Consider the following 16,703-nt stretch of genomic DNA (forward strand, 5'->3'; position numbering starts at 1 on the left):
CCTTTGCTGCAGTAAATCCGTTTGTTATTCAGAAAGGTGTTGATGCAGTTGTTGGCCCTGCCAAATCTTGCTCTAGTTTATACAATGGCTCTTTGCTTTTGGAGACTACTTTTGATTCTCAAGCACAAAAACTGCTTGCAGCTTCGCTCCTCCAGAGCTATCCTGTTTGGCCTATCGAAAGCTGAATTCTTCCTGTGGTGTTATTTACACTAGGCTGCTCGATGGTCTGACTGCGGCAAAAATCGAAAAGTACCTCACTGATCAGGGCGTCATTGCAGTTCATCGGGTGATGAAAAAGATAAATGCATCGTCAGTGCCTACATGCACTCTGTTTCTCTGTTTTGACAGAGTGGTGCTTCCATCACAGATCAAAGCGGGCTATGAAGTTATCACAGTCCAACCATACATTCCAAACCCAAGGCGCTGCTACCAGTGTCAACGTTAAAACCACACAGCAGAGTCCTGTAGACACCTGGCCAAATGTGTAACCTGTGGTTGGGATGCTCACGAGCGCGTGTCTGCTTCCTCCTCCTCCTCCTCCTCCTCACAGTATCAACTGCATTGGCGACCATACCGCTTCCTCCCGAGATCGTCCCATGTGTCTCGATGGGCGGGCTGTCGAGGAAATCCGGATGAAAGAAAAAGTGCCTTACGTGGTCACTTGGGTGTTGATTGTTGGCTACTCAGAAACCCTGATTTCCAAAATGCGGCATTTACAGTACTATTCTTGCTACATCTCGCTCCACGAAGGACGTGGCCACCCAAACGTGCTACCTCAAATTCAGCGCTGCAGTTGCGAAATCGCCCAGTGTCGTGCTAGCATCCCCGTCTCCTCCTCTAGGTGTGCAAAAAGCCTCTGTACTTTCGCCTCACGAGGCGAAATCACTTGCTACACAACCGGTGGGCCAGAAAGGACGAAGGAATACTCCCACGAAGAGTGTGGCCCTCCAGCCAAGAAATATGAGTCTTCCTGTGCCAGCCAGAAAGGCTCCAAGAAATCAAAGAAAGACAAACGGTCTTCTCCTTCGGCAATGTCGCCACGTGATACCCTCGTACGACCGACCTCCATGTCGTCGGTGCGAACCACCAACCGTTTTTCTGCTCTGGACTCCACAGACCAACATGAAACAAAATTGCGTCCTCTTGACCACTTGGGAGCATTCGCAGTTTTTTCCAGTTCGCATTGACCTTCCTCCCAAGGACGGCATCCCATCTCATCCAGGATGATGATGTTCATAGTCAACCTATCTCCCTGACTACACGGTTTCAAGCTGTTGCAGTCCACATTTTCCTCCCTCACTTCATACCCTTTACATCCCTCTGTCATTCGAAGTCACCAGGGCAAACTTCCTTCAGCTTATTGGGCAACTCTCTCCCTTTGGGACTTGCCCGGAACCTGCCAGAGAGATGCCCTCTTGGCAGACTTGCTCAATCACTTTCTCATCTGCCTTAACACAGGAGCACCCATGTTCCTTTCAGACTCCACTCACACCTATTCCCATTTGGACTGCTCCTTCTGCACACCCCAGACTGTCTCACTATCTCGAGTTGCCTGTCATCTCTTCTTTTACACCACCTATGTGCACACCCAAATTGCAGCTTTCTAAGGCCGACTGGGGGCTTTGCTTCTCCCGTGCAACCTTCGATGAACAACATTTTCCCGGTTGCGATGACCAGGTAGAATTTCTTACAAACGCTATCCTTACCGCCAAAGAATGTTCCATTCCTCACACCTCATCTTTGTCGTACGATATCCCAGTCCCTTGGTGACAGGCATGCCGCAACTCAATTCGCGTGCAGAGACATTTTCTCTGTGTTCTTAACTGTCATTTTAAGAATGCAAACTTCATTCATTTAAAACCGTTGCGTGTACAGTATACCAAATAATATGCAAAATTATATGTAGGAGAAAATCTTACTTCATTTGGCCTACACCATTGGATTAATACGACAGCTACTTGGCAAATATAGTATGAAATTAGCTTCAATAACATTTTCATTTTGTTGTTTATTGTAAGCGTGAGTCAGATGAGTGGGATCATATCAGGTGAAAAAAAATTAGCCACAGTTCTGTAACTACTCTACTAATAAGCCTTCAGTATGCCGAGCAGCCCTGATAAGCAGGTACCATTTTCCACCGACATTTACATGACAACACCAGTGGAAAATGCATGCAGTACTCTACTCCAGCTTCGAGGGTATTGTTAACAGCAATATAAAAACTCCTACCGCACAGGCCATGAAGGCCCAAAGGTACAGACTGGCCGCCGTGTCATCCTCAGACCACAGGCGTCACTGGATGCGGATATGGAGGTGCATGTGGTCAGCACACCGCTCCCCCCCCCCCCCCCATGTCAGTTTCCGACATCGGAGCCACTACTTCTCAATCAAGTAGCTCCTCAGTTTGCCTTACAACAGCGCTCGGCAGACCGGATGGTCACCCACCCAAATTCTAGCCCAGCCCGACAGCGCTTAACTTCGGTGACCTGACGGGAACCGGTGTTACCACTGCGGCAAGGCCGTTGGCTAACAGCAATATGGATCTACTTTATATTATATAGTTATATATGCGAATAATTATTTTTTTGGAACAACTGAAATGAATTAATTATTCGCATACCTTACTGCATAAAACAAATACGAAATAAATGATTAATAAATGAATGCATATTATTATTATTTATCTGTAGTCACCATTTTGTAATGTGAAAAAAAAAATCGCAGCGAGGACTGGAACACTGAATGTCCGTCGTTGTTTGTTTATACACGGTTTTGCCTGTATGGTAGGCCATGCTATTAACAAGCGTCCACGTCGTGACGAGCTTGTAGCAGGAAGTCCCCAAAATCTGAGACGTTCACATTACATTGTTTTAAGCAGTCCAAAAGTCTACGAACATTTTGCAACAATGTAAATCGTTTTAAATCACGTCCTTCTGAATTTATATCGACACACACTAGTATTTTCCTATTGTGATATCTAATGTAAACTCCATAACTGAATATGTTTTAGTACATTGCTTTCCTATTCTTTTCATTTTCCATATGCACTCATAACCTCTTTCTTTGTTCTCACGATCCCATATGTCCCCTTACTTACTAGTAGGATACTGGGGGCTCCACCACAATTTTGATATCAAATGATTTCAAATTGATACGCAAATTAATTAAATTGATCAATTAATTACCCCAGTCACGCCCACACCCACCCCGAGATGACAATAAGTGTTTTTCTCAACCTGAATGTGGCTCCAGCCCCCTCCCCATCCCTTCCCCTCCCCCACCTACCCTGTTGGTGACTCTTTCGAATTTTGGCGGGAATTTCGAATTTTGGTGATAATTTCTTTATCTCAGGACTTTTCCGAGGCGAACGGAAATGTATCAGTATGTGATCGGAAATCTTTGTACTATAGACACGGACTGAAAGGCTACTTTGAGATGTTGCATTCAAGCTGCTATAATTCTTCGTAGTTATTACATTCAAGGCTTTCCAACTAGTTGTTTTATAATTTGTAACAATTCTCAAAGATATAAGAAGTATTATGTTTACTACATGTATTAGAATTCTTACAAACAGTGAGTTAACTGCAAGTTGGTCAATCAGTTCCCTAGTGATGGAATTGTAAAAGTCAGAAGGTTTCCAACGGTAGTCATTTGTTTCTTGCTGCAGCCACGTTACCTTGCTGCGGTACTAGTCCTTGTTGTCCGCTGTGTTACTCTGTTGTACTGCACTCTGTTTCGTACTAATTTCTATTTTTGTGATAAGTGTACGCATTTAACAGTCGAATCAGTGATGTTTTTGCACAATATGTTGTTCTATATATGACAATCGCCATTAAACATCTCAATATTTAAGACGAATTTAGTTTATATTACGAAGCCATTTTGCTACCGGTTTCGCGGAAGGAAGAAATGCCAGATTAAGGTGTCTGTACTGCAGCAGGAAGGCGTGGCCTGTTGAGTCCGTCCGTCCCACCCTCCACCCCCCGCCCCCTCCCCGGTTCCACTTCCTGTGGCTGTCTGTGTGGCGCCCACAACTCCCTCTGACAATCACCCAATATACAGTTAACACAATGACTCCATCTCATAGCATTTGACTTAAAAGGCACTTTCCAGCTGTATCGCGTTTAAGGACCGTTTGTGTTATCTGTTTCATCTCCTTCAGAAATTCTATCGAATAATATATCCCTTTACTGAATACTGTGAGTCCCGGAATGTTCACTAGATATAAAATTGTCAGATCTCTGTAGCTAACATCGAAAAAGAGACAATATTTGACGCATGCAAATACACATTCATAAAGTTTAAGCATATGTAATTTCATTTAACTTACTTAGTGTGAGCCACGATGGTGGTACAAAATACTCAAACGCTACTCTGTCTCACGCCGCACATTTCGTGGCGTTTTCGGGATAACACTTTCAACACCTTCAATGATGCATTCACACAGGGTGCACATATCCTGCACAGCTTTGGCGTACACCTTGGTATTAACATATCTTCAAAGGGAAAAACTCTGTCTAGCGATCTTGGTAGCTATCGGACTGAGCGATCCATTCGAATCCACCGATATATTAATTCTTCGTGTAAATACTCGAGACACTTGCTGCCTAATGAGGTGACACTCCATCTAGTTGAAACGCTATATCGGGCTGAATCCCTTGGAGTTGGGTCTTAGCATAATTCTAAAAATGGTTCAAATGGCTCTGAGCACTATGCGACTTAACTTCTGAGGTCATCAGTCGCCTAGAATTTAAAACTAATTAAACCTAACTAACCTAAGGACATCACACCCATTCATGCCCGAGGCAGGATTCGAACCTGCGACCGTAGCAGTCGCTCGGTTCCAGACTGTTGCGTCTAAAACCGCACGGCCACTCCGGCCGGCAGCATAATTCTACAGAATATCGAAGTAGACCAGACCGTTTATAGAAATATACTCCCTTACAAACGCTGGCGTTTCATTACCCGAAATACGCACGTTGTATCTGTTTACATCACCTCTTGATGAACCGGTACTTCGTGTGAAAAAGATATTTTTTATAATAAATTGTCATTTCTCTTCAATGAGGAATATGTTACTGGCGAATTCGCGTTGTGCATGATCATGTTGTTTCAGATCTTGCAAAATCAGCATTTTCTTTCAATGAATGAAAATTAAAGTCTCTAAAAACACCGTTTTTTTATAAGCGTGGGAACCAGAACTCCACTGTCAAATTTTCTGAGGATGTAGTAAGCAACAAAACAAGAAAAATCTGTAGTAAACATCGGCTCTAAAATTCTTCAGTAGAAGAGATGTGTTTCGCATTAGCGGAAATGGAAAAAGTGCTCGTGGCTGTTAAGGAATGCGTTTTAGATCCCATGTTTACTAGAGAGTTCTTTTTGTTCTTCTCCATACTAGAACGTCTCAAAGTTTATCGGTGCTGTTTTGGTGCAGTCGGTATTTGAACTCATCAGTTGAGTCTTACTGCGATCGATTACGTAATGCTACAATTAGCTAAACGAGAGATTTAGCGGATCCTGGGGAAATCACTTATAAAAGTGCCTGAGGATTTTGTAGTGCATAAAATCTGTGTACTACACATGCTGGGGGGTGGGGGGCGACAAGCGTCCCCTCTTACGGACGGCGACGGCCGGCCGAGTTGGCCGAGAGGTTCTAGGCACTACAGTCTGGAACCGCGCGACCGCTACGGGCGTAGAGGTTCGAATCCGGCCTCGGGCATGGATGTGTGTGATGTCCTTAGGTTAGTTAGGTTTAAGTAGTTCTAAGTTCTAGGGGACTCATGACCTCAGCAGTTAAGTCCCATAGTGCTCAGAGCCAACCATTCTTACGGACGCTTATAATCTAGATGTGTACATAACAAGCCACAATACAGTGTACATCTCCTGCATCTTGATCAATTAACGTCTCTCTTTTGAGACATTAACTTTATTCATTGTACCTCATTTTTTACAAATTACACAGGACAACGATAGAAAATCTTTTTTACGGCTTGTTCTGACAGTTTTCAGTGCGCAGAATGTGAGTATAACAAAAAGGCCACTCGTTTCTAACAACTAACACAGAGTATTTAAAAATTATATTTTAGCGATTTTAATGGTATCTATTACATATACTTCTTCAATTTTTCACTCTTTTGTAAAGTAGGTACTAGGTCCAAGAATCATTCTTGGAGAGAACAACATATTGTGCAAAAACATCACTGATTCGAAAAACATTCTATTACCATGTCTGCACATTAAGTTGGTTCTGAAATAACAGTTTGTGATAGCCTCAGCAAAAAATGAAGTATGTTCCAAATAGTTCTGCAAGAATTGTCCTTATCTGCCACAAGGGAAACTGAAAGAAACCGTATTTGCTAAACCTGACCTTTGAGAAATGACATTCGATTCAAACTTCGAATAAAAAATGACTATGAAGGGGAAGCTAGGCTACCGTTCAAGTAGGTTGTTACAAAGTTGTTAGTCAACAGAAAGAGCTTGTATTATATTTATATTGTGGGCAACAGTTGGAATGGTTCAGAAAAATCAGACTGTTAGATAGGTCTCAAGACTTCCTTTTCTAAGCAATCACCACGAATTCATCCGAAAATTACGGTGATTTCAGTGTGGAAAAAGATGAAGACTTTCATCAACAAGGCATCGAAGTCATACGAAGACTATATCAGGGCCGCTGGAACATTAGTGTAACGGGAGACTACTGTTAGTCACTGCACCGAGATGTACAGCAGGTAATTTACACAGAGAAAACCTGTATGAAATGACACAACAAGAAGAGAGGAATGTAATTTAAGCCAATAGATTCATAATTCATGCATAATTCAAATACGGCAGAGAAATGGTTTTACGTTTATACTTCGATAAAGTCTTCTTTTTATACTGAAAAATTAATTTTCATCAGAAGGGTTTTCCTAACTTCCTAGTTTATAGCTAGGTACGGTTTTGACAAATCCTACTTGACAGAAAAAAGGGAGATCACTTATGGATTCAGTGTAAAAAAGACGATGTGTCTAAAAACGATGTGATTAAACATCACCTAACAAAAAACAATAAAAAATATATTGGTCTGTGTTATTGAACGTCTAGCGTCAATAGCGTCAAATTACTTTATTACGGACAAAATGTTCGCTTGGGTTTAGCATTCCGTATTGTGTGAGTGCAAGAAAGAAAGGAGGAAAGCATGGAGACGAGGACTCTGATAAGACAGGGAGTGGCTGCAGGCTAAAGCAATCGCGCGAATTACGGCCGGCCTGCGTGGACTAGGGTGGCCGGTCCAACTAGCAGCTCTGGGCCACAACGCCGCGAGACAGCGTCGCGCCCACGTGCCGCCTTCCAGGGCCGCCAACTGTCTCCTCACCGCTTCTTTGTTCTGTGTCTCAAGTCAACATAACTTATTCTCAGAGCGGTGTTACGTTGTCATTCAGATTACTTCAGGGAAGCACGGCATATTCTCTGTTTTTCTGCTATTTAATGTCACTCAAAGGATTCTTAGATTTTGAGAAAGTTTTTGGCCTACTTTCAATAAAATCTGTACTGTCAGCTCTTTAATAACAAGAGTTTGATAGAACTTACGTCAGTCTATTGAAGCTTGTAAGGTTGTTTGAGTGTCCTATATGCTTGCAGGAGATGGTGGAGGACAAAACTGCTTACAAGTCGTATAAACGTATGCGTGGAAACAAAAACTTGTCGAGATGTAAGAGATTCTGTCCTGTGACAGCCATTTGTGTTTTAACATTAAAGGGTATCCTCAATGTGGTTATCGTTCGTTCTCACCCATCCATTTCCCCCCTCTGAAAAAGAAAGTCGAACTCAAACTACTCCGATGCGCCAAAGAAACTGCTATAGGCATGCCTATTCAAATACGGAGATGTGTGAACAGGCAAAATGCGGCGATGCGGTTGACAACGCCTATATAAGACAACAAACGTCTGGCGCAGTTGTTAGATTGGTTACTGCTACTAATATGGCAGGTTATCAAGATTTAAGTGAGTTTGAACGTGATGTTATAGTAGGTGCACGAGCTTTGGGACATAGCATCTCCGAGGTAGCGATGAAGAGGGGATTTTTCTGTACGACCACTTCACGAGTGTACCGTGAATATCAGGAATCCGGTAAAACATCAAATCTCCTACACATTGCTGCGGCCGGAAACAAAAGAACGGGACAAACGACGAATGATGAGAATAGTTTAACGTAACAGAAGTGCAATCATATAATTGCGTAGGCTCCCACGGCCAGAGTCAGTCGACATAAAAGTTTTCTGGGTATGGTTTTTTTTGGGTCATCAGTCTACTGACTTTTTTGATGCGGCCCGCCACGAATTCCTTTCCTGTGCTAACCTCTTCATCTCAGAGTAGCGCTTGCAACCTACGTCCTCAATTATTTGCTTGACGTATTCCAATCTCTGTCTTCCTCTACAGTTTCTGCCCTCTACAGCTCCCTCTAGTACCATGGAAGTCATTCCCTCATGTCTTAGCAGATGTCCTATCATCCTGTCTCTTCTCCTTTCCTCTCCGATTCTGCATAGAACCTCCTCATTCTTTATCTTATCAGTCCACCTAATTTTCAACATTCGTCTATAGCACCACATCTCAAATGCTTCGATTCTCTTCTGTTCCGGTTTTCCCACAGTCCATGTTTCACTGCCATACAATGCTGTACTCCAGACGTACATCCTCAGAAATTTCTTCCTCAAATTAAGGCCGGTATTTGATATTAGTAGACTTCTCTAGGCCAGAAATACCTTTTTTGCCACAGCGAGTGTGCTTTTGATGTCCTCCTTGCTCCGTCCGTCATTGGTTATTTTACTGCCTAGGTAGCAGAATTCCTTAACTTCATTGACTTCGTGACCATCAATCCTGATGTTAAGTTTCTCGCTGTTCTCATTTTTACTACTTCTCATTACCTTCGTCTTTCTCCGATTTATTCTCAAACCATACTGTGTACTCATTAGACTGTTCATTCCGTTCAGCAGATCATTTAACTCTTCTTCACTTTCACTCAGGATAGCAATGTCGTCAGCGAATCGTATCATTGACATCCTTTCACCTTGTATTTTAATTCCACTCCTGAACCTTTCTTTTATTTCCATCATTGCTTCCTCGATGTGCAGATTGAAGAGTAGGGGCGAAAGGCTACAGCCTTGTCTTACAACCTTCTTAATACGAGCACTTCGTTCTTGATCGTCCACTCTTATTACTGGTTCAAATGGCTCTGAGCACTATGGAACTTAACAGCTGAGGTCATCAGTCCCCTAGAACTTAGAACTACTTAAACCTAACTAACCTAAGGACAGCACACACATCCATGCCCGAGGCAGGATTCGAACCTGCGACCGTAGCAGTCGCGCGGCTCCGGACTCCACGCCTAGAACCGCTCGGCCACCGCGGCCGGCACTATTATTATTCCCTCTTGGTTGTTGTACATGTTGTATATGACCCGTCTCTCCCTATAGCTTACCCCTACTTTTTTCAGAATCTCGAACAGCTTGCACTATTTAAATTGTCGAACGCTTTTTCCAGGTCGACAAATCCTATGAAAGTGACTTGATTTTTCTGTAGCATTGCTTCCATTATTAGCCGTAACGTCAGAATTGCCTCTCTCGTCCCTTTACTTTTCCTAAAGCCAAACTGATCGTCACCTAGCGCATTCTCAATTTTCTTTTCCATTCTTCTGTATATTGTTCTTATAAGCAGCTTCGATGCATGAGCTGTTAAGCTGATTGTGCACTTGTCAGCTCTTGCCGTCTTCGGAATTGTGTGGATGATACTTTTCCGAAAGTCAGATGGTATATCGCCAGACTCATATATTCTATACACCAACGTGAATAGTCGTTTTGTTGCCACTTCCCCCAATGATTTTAGAAATTCTGATGGAATGTTATCTATCCCTTCTGCCTTATTTGACCGTAAGTCCTCCAAAGCTCTTTTAAATTCCGATTCTAATACTGGATCCCCTATCTCTCCTAAATCGACTCCTGTTTCTTCTTCTATCACATCAGACAAATCTTCGCCCTCATAGAGGCTTTCAATGTATTCTTTCCACCTATCTGCTCTCTCCTCTGCATTTAACAGTGGAATTCCCGTTGCACTCTTAATCTTACCACCGTTGCTTTAATTGTCACCAAAGGTTTTTTTGACTTTCCTGTATGCTGAGTCTGTCCTTCCGACAATCATATCTTTTTCGATGTCTTCACATTTTTCCTGCAGCCATTTCGTCTTAGCTTCCCTGCACTTCCTATTTATTTCATTCCTCAGCGACTTGTATTTCTGTATTCCTGATTTTCCCGGAACATGTTTGTACTTCCTCCTTTCATCAATCAACTGAAGTATTTCTTCTGTTACCCATAGTTTCTTCGCAGCTACCTTCTTTGTACCTATGTTTTCCTTCCCAACTTCTGTGATGGCCCTTTTTAGAGATGTCCATTCCTCTTCAACTGTACTGCCTACTGCGCTATTCCTTATTGCTGTATCTATAGCGTTAGAGAACTTCAAACGTATCTCGTCATTCCTTAGTACTTCCGTATCCCACTTCTTTGGGTATTGATTCTTCCTGACTAATGTCTTGAACTTCAGCCTACTCTTCATCACTACTATATTGTGATCAGAGTCTATATCTGCTCCTGGGTACGCCTTACAATCCAGTATCTGATTTCGGAATCTCTGTCTGACCATGATGTAATCTAATTGAAATCTTCCCGTATCTCCCGGCCTTTTCCAAGTATACCTCCTCCTCTTGTGATTCTTGAACAGGGTATTCGCTATTACTAGCTGAAACTTGTTACAGAACTCAGTTAGTCTTTCTCCTCTTTCATTCCTTGTCCCAAGCCCATATTCTCCTGTAACCTTTTCTTCTACTCCTTCCCCTACAACTGCATTCCAGTCGCCCATGACTATTAGATTTTCGTCCCCCTTTACATACTGCATTACCCTTTCAATATCCTCATACACTTTCTCTATCTGTTCATCTTCAGCTTGCGACGTCGTCATGTATACCTGAACTATCGTTGTCGGTGTTGGTCTGCTATCGACTCTACTTAGAACAACCCGGTCACTGAACTGTTCACAGTAACACACCCTCTGCCCTACCTTCCTATTCATAACGAATCCTACACCTGTTATACCATTTTCTGCTGCTGTTGATATTACTCGTTACTCATCTGACCAGAAATCCTTGTCTTCCTTCCACTTCACTTCACTGACCCCTACTATATCTAGATTGAGCCTTTGCATTTCCCTTTTCAGATTTTCTAGTTTCCCTAGAACGTTATCCTTTGGTTGATTATTCAATCTTTTTCTCATGGTAACCTCCCCCTTGGCAGTCCCCTCCCGGAGATCCGAATGGGGGACTATTCCGGAATCTTTTGCCAATGGAGAGATCATCATGACACTTCTTCAAATACAGGCCACATGTCCTGTGGATACACGTTACGTGTCTTTAATGCAGTGGTTTCCATTGCCATCTGCATCCTCATGTCGTTGATCATTGCTGATTCTTCCGCCTTTAGGGGCAATTTCCCACCCCTAGGACAAGAGAGTGCCCTGAACCTCTATCCGCTCCTCCGCCCCCTTTGACAAGGCCGTTGGCAGAATGAGGCTGACTTCTTATGCCGGAAGTCTTCGGCCGCCAATGCTGATTATTTATCAAAATTTAGGCAGTGGCGGGGATCGAACCCGGGACCGAAGACGTTTTGATTATGAATCAAAGACGCTACCCCCAGACCACGGGCCCAGAAGGAGGCCGCTGCAATCGTGGCCGATACGTTGGTTTTTCTCCCGCAGCAGTAGTCTTTTACATTATGACGCGGTACCATATCCAGAAGTGCAATCCTTTAGCAAATCGCTACAGACTTCAGTTCTGAGCCATCAAAAAGTGTCAGCGTGCACGCCATTCAACGGAACTTCTTCGAAATGGGCTTTCGGAGCCCAAGGCCCACTCGTGTACCCTTGATGACTGTACGTCATTGGACTGTTGATGACAGGCAGCATGTTGCCTGATCGGACGAGTCTCGTTTCAAATTGTATCGAGCGGGTGGACGCGTACGGGTATGGAGACAATCTCATGAATCCATGGACCCTGTATGGCAGCAGGGGACTGTTCTAGCTGGTGGAGGCTCTGTAATAGTGTGTGGCGTGTGCAGATAGAGTGATATGAGACGCCTGATACGTCTGGATACGACTGTGACAGGTGACACGTACATACGGATCCTGTCTGATCACCTACATCCATTCATGTCCATTGTGCATTCCGACGCACTTGGGCAGTTCCAGCAGGACAAAGCGACACCCCAAACGTCGAGAATTGCAACAGAGTGACTCCAGGAACACCCTTCTGAGTTTAAACACTTCCGTTGTTCTCCAGACCGTGCTGACATGAACTTTATTGAGCATATCTGGGATGCCTTGCAACGTGCTGTTAAGAAAAGATCTCCACACCCCTCGTAATCTTACGGATTTATAATCTTACGGATTTATTGATAGCTCTGCAGCATTAACGGTGTTAATTCCCTCCAGCACTGGTTCAGACATTAGTCGACTCCATGCCATACGATGTCATGTTGCGGCAGTTCTGCGTGCTCGCCGGGGCACTACACGATATTAGGCAAGTGTACCAGTTCCCTTGGTTCTTCAGTGTAACACATTTCGTTGTCCTCATATTTGGTCACATACATGAGACACGCGCTCTCGTAACTTGAGCGTGATGTCGATGGGTGTGAAATCCACCAACGCCTTTAAGTGTCCCCATAGCCATAAATCTAAGGAACTAAGATAGGTGAACGGTAGGCATTGATAATCTCTTAGTGAGTGTGGTGACATAAATTTTTCTAGATACAGATTTATCTATGAAAACTTCAGATGACAGATGAGAGTAAAATGGAGAAAGTGGGAAAAGAGGTGTGCATAATTATAGCCCACAAAACGAGCCAACGGAGGGCGCGGGAGGGACAATGCACAGTACGACGAAAACAGGAAGTACGTTCATGCCAAACACAGCAAAAAGTCTACAGAGACTTACTTTTTGAGCAAAGAAACATTTTTCCGATTACTTTACTAATGCCACGCTGTCGTGTCATAAAACTTGTAAAAGTGTTTGCAATTAATGCAGTTTCAGATGAGCAATAACAGAAAAGTGCGCTTTATAGTTTTTAAGCTAAAAATAGCGAAAGTACCAAAACTTGGTATTCTGTTTTACAGAAGTAAAACGAGACCGAGTTAAGATGACACACAGATGTCAAAACGTGCTTGAGTAAACAGAAATGAAAAGAAAAATAGCTTTATCGATGCGAATAGTCATTTTTGTCGTATGGTGTAGTAACTATACACATTGTCACTATCTCAAACTGTCGTGGATTATTTATGAAGAGCTACAGAGCGAGTATATCACGAGAAGTGGTGATGAGAATGCCACTCCCTGAAAAGCAGCCTACCAGATACCAGTAACAACACATGTGGTTCTCACAGTTTACGTCTGTGCTATCAATATTTTCTTCCTAAGTGATCAGTTGCTCCAAAAACTTAAAGCATGAGACACTAGTAAGTGAATACAAGCAAAAGTGTTGATTTGTCTGTTTATTAAACCAGCAGTCATGTGAAGAACGGAAGTTACGTAATTAGTCTCTTAGAGAGCCTCAGTAACACTCAAACGTTTGGGCATTCCACCCTAATCACTAACATTTTTCTCCAGATACGTTAACTCTTGAGATTATTCTAGCTGTTGGACAGAACTGAATGCTTTGTAGTGTTAGTTTTGTTTTTCGACGTAAAATACGAGCCTATTTCCAGAGCCCTCAGGCGACCACTACTTTTTTGTGAGTACGTGCATGCTGAGCAATGAGCCCCAAGCTATTGCAACATCCACTTCCTTTCTCGTGCAGCAATCTCCCACCTCCGACTATTCTTACTTCTCTTTCTTTCTCAAATTGGCAGCCTTTGATGTTGACCTCGCTAATTCCCTAGGTTCTGCTTTCTATCGTCGACATCTTCACTCATTTCCCTCACATTACCTTTCGACCGAGGTAATTTAATCGCCTTCTTATTTGACCTCCATTTTCAAAACTTTTCTGTAATGTGGACCGACTGGGGAAGAACGCCTTAAACAGTGCCTACTGCCTAATGTTTTGACCACTGTTTGTGCACAATTACGGCGTATGCTCATATATGTTCTTAAGAGCCAAGGTAGTAACCAATCCGACAGGGTGGGGTCATTATGCATGCTGTCTGTAGAGCACCCTGACAACAAATGGATCACAATTGTGGTGGCTGAATTGCAAGCTCCCCACATATGCCAAGACCTCGAGCCAAATAATCTTTGCTGTGGATGGACGGCGCCCGTGGGGAGAAAACTAGATCAGAATACGAGGCGTCAGGGCGGAAGTTCCATATATGAAACGTATCAAACCGAACCAGCGCAAGGCGGTTCTGATTCGGCCTTCTCAACAGACAGATATAGATATTTCAACGCACATAGTTACAATTCTACAGCTTAGTCTGACTAACCCATGGGAAGACGGACAAGGCAGACTACTGCGGGTGAAACAATTCACTCAGTACCTGGTGTTTACTTTTAGGGCAACAAAACCATAATTTTTTGTGGACCATACAAATGACAAATTTGGAAAATTTGACTCATTGTTGATTAAGGCCTCCTGTACAGCACAATCTCAAACTCTTCTGGCATGTGAACGACTGGGTGACGTATCAGTGACTACTATGCCGCATGAAACTTTGAACATGGTGTGAGGAATTAAGTTTTACAGAGGCCTTACACGCCAGACAGATGACGAGCTCCGAGCTGGTATGAAATGGCGAGATGTTGGGAAACGGCAACTAACACGGGCAGCTAAAGCCAAAATTGGTAAAAACATTTGTTGCTGTTTTGAAATGAGGTATAACTGCATAAAACTTTTATTCAAACATTTTTTGGTACAGATGGTAAAAAAAATTCTATGAAAAACGACCACAGCAAGAAAAGATTTTCTAAGGCTTCAAATTCCAGATTGTGAGGGAAATGTCGAGTAGTATAAAAAAAATACGTTCCTTTTTAAAAAATGTTTCGTGGTTCACAAACAAATATAATCAGTTTATATATCAAACGCACAAAATTATAAAAAATTAAAGTAAAAACTTGCAACAGAAACGTAAGTCTTACTATGGAAATTGTTTTGGTTTTTCACATGATCCAAATTAACTGAACTATATTTCTCTAATGTTCAAAGTTGAAAGTAAAAAAAACTTTTAATTGTTAATCTGCTTCATTATGTTCTCATTTTACAGTAGTTACAATAGTAATTCGATGAATTCCCAGGGCTGCACAGAGTTCATGTTCCCAGCCATCACACCGTTCACAATGGATCTATTTTCCTTCAAAAAATTCCTCACAAACAATATTGGCATAAAAAAGCCCTGTCTCAGATATTATATAGATTTCGCTGATTCCCTACAACTGATTTCAGTCTTCTTTGTAGTATACTTCTAGGGACATTAAAATTATTGGTAGCAGACCATTCCGTCATTTCGCCTTCCAAAACGCTTGAAACCGCATCTCTCGTCCCTCACTGGTGGAATGCTACTGACACTGCTCATTAAAATATGGCGGAAACAGAAACTCGCTTGAGTGAGTAGTATTAGGTTAGAAGAATAAGATAATATGATATTGGTAATATTACTTCTTGCCTGTAAAAGTACTAACCAGTATTGAAAATTCACTGGCGTCGACCTCAGAAGCAAATAAAATTTACGTGTGACACAGATACAACAGCCACATCGCTCGCGTTGTGGCAAATGGCGGAGTGATGTCTGCGCTTTGTTTCAAGCACTCCATGCATCCGCTGTCTAGCAGTAAATCCGAGAAACACCAAGTGGTCCGCACAGCCGTACTCCTACTTTCGTCCGACACGTACAAAGGTTCCAAGATTAACTGAACACATACAAGAGTTTTCATGTTTGCCTTTAAAGGACGAATCCTCGCAGAAGAAGTTAGCCATGGTGTAAAAGTATAACGTGCAACCTTATGTCCCAGCGCCTCTGAAGTGTTCCCAATGTTTATGCTTTGGTCGTTTATCTCTCTGCGCGGCATACCCAAAAAGCGTAAATTGTGGACGATTACTCCACGAAGGTCATCCTTGCAAACAAGTTTTGGATGTCAGTTGTACTGAAAACCATCCTTCACATTCACTCGTTTGCCCATTATTTAAAAAAGAAAGTAAAATACCAAACAAACAAAAATTTGATAATCTGTCATATAATGAATGAAGGATGAAGAAGAGGCCTGACACCAGTCAGTAGCCGAAGGAGTTGAACCCTGTATGTCGCCATGCTTAGTATGGATAAACAAGAAAATCGGTCACCAAAATTTGCGAAAGAGGAAGAAGAGGAGGAGGGTACTTCTGTGACCCTGGAGGCACCAGATTCCTCGACCTCCCCTCCCGCACCGCTTTCACATCTCCCACGGGTCAGAAACAATATTCGTTGCCGGGAACATGACTCAATGAACCGTTTTCAGGCCATTGACCACCGTTTCTCATGTCACTCTGTGATATCTGCTGTTGATGACACCTCTGAATCTTATTCTTACTGCCTGCTCAGTTGTCTTTTTCTGTATCCTAGGTCATGTGGGCGTCATAGGGAATGAATTGGCCGATTATTTGGACAGAGAAACATTTACTGACCCAACATTCATTTCAGCGATCCTAGGTGCGGATTTCCGAT

General features: G+C 42.8%; 1 protein-coding gene and 1 pseudogene across 1 annotated transcript in view; one reads left to right on the forward strand and one right to left on the reverse strand.

Annotated features, from left to right (window-relative positions):
- Window positions 1-16,703, forward strand: part of LOC126469864 (COMM domain-containing protein 4) — a 555,575-nt gene that overhangs the window by 422,982 nt on the left and 115,890 nt on the right. The window lies entirely within an intron of this gene.
- LOC126427172 (5S ribosomal RNA) lies at window positions 2,410-2,527 on the reverse strand (annotated as a pseudogene).

This window comes from Schistocerca serialis, chromosome 1 (assembly GCF_023864345.2).
Source record: "Schistocerca serialis cubense isolate TAMUIC-IGC-003099 chromosome 1, iqSchSeri2.2, whole genome shotgun sequence".
Classification (NCBI taxonomy): domain Eukaryota; kingdom Metazoa; phylum Arthropoda; class Insecta; order Orthoptera; family Acrididae; genus Schistocerca; species Schistocerca serialis.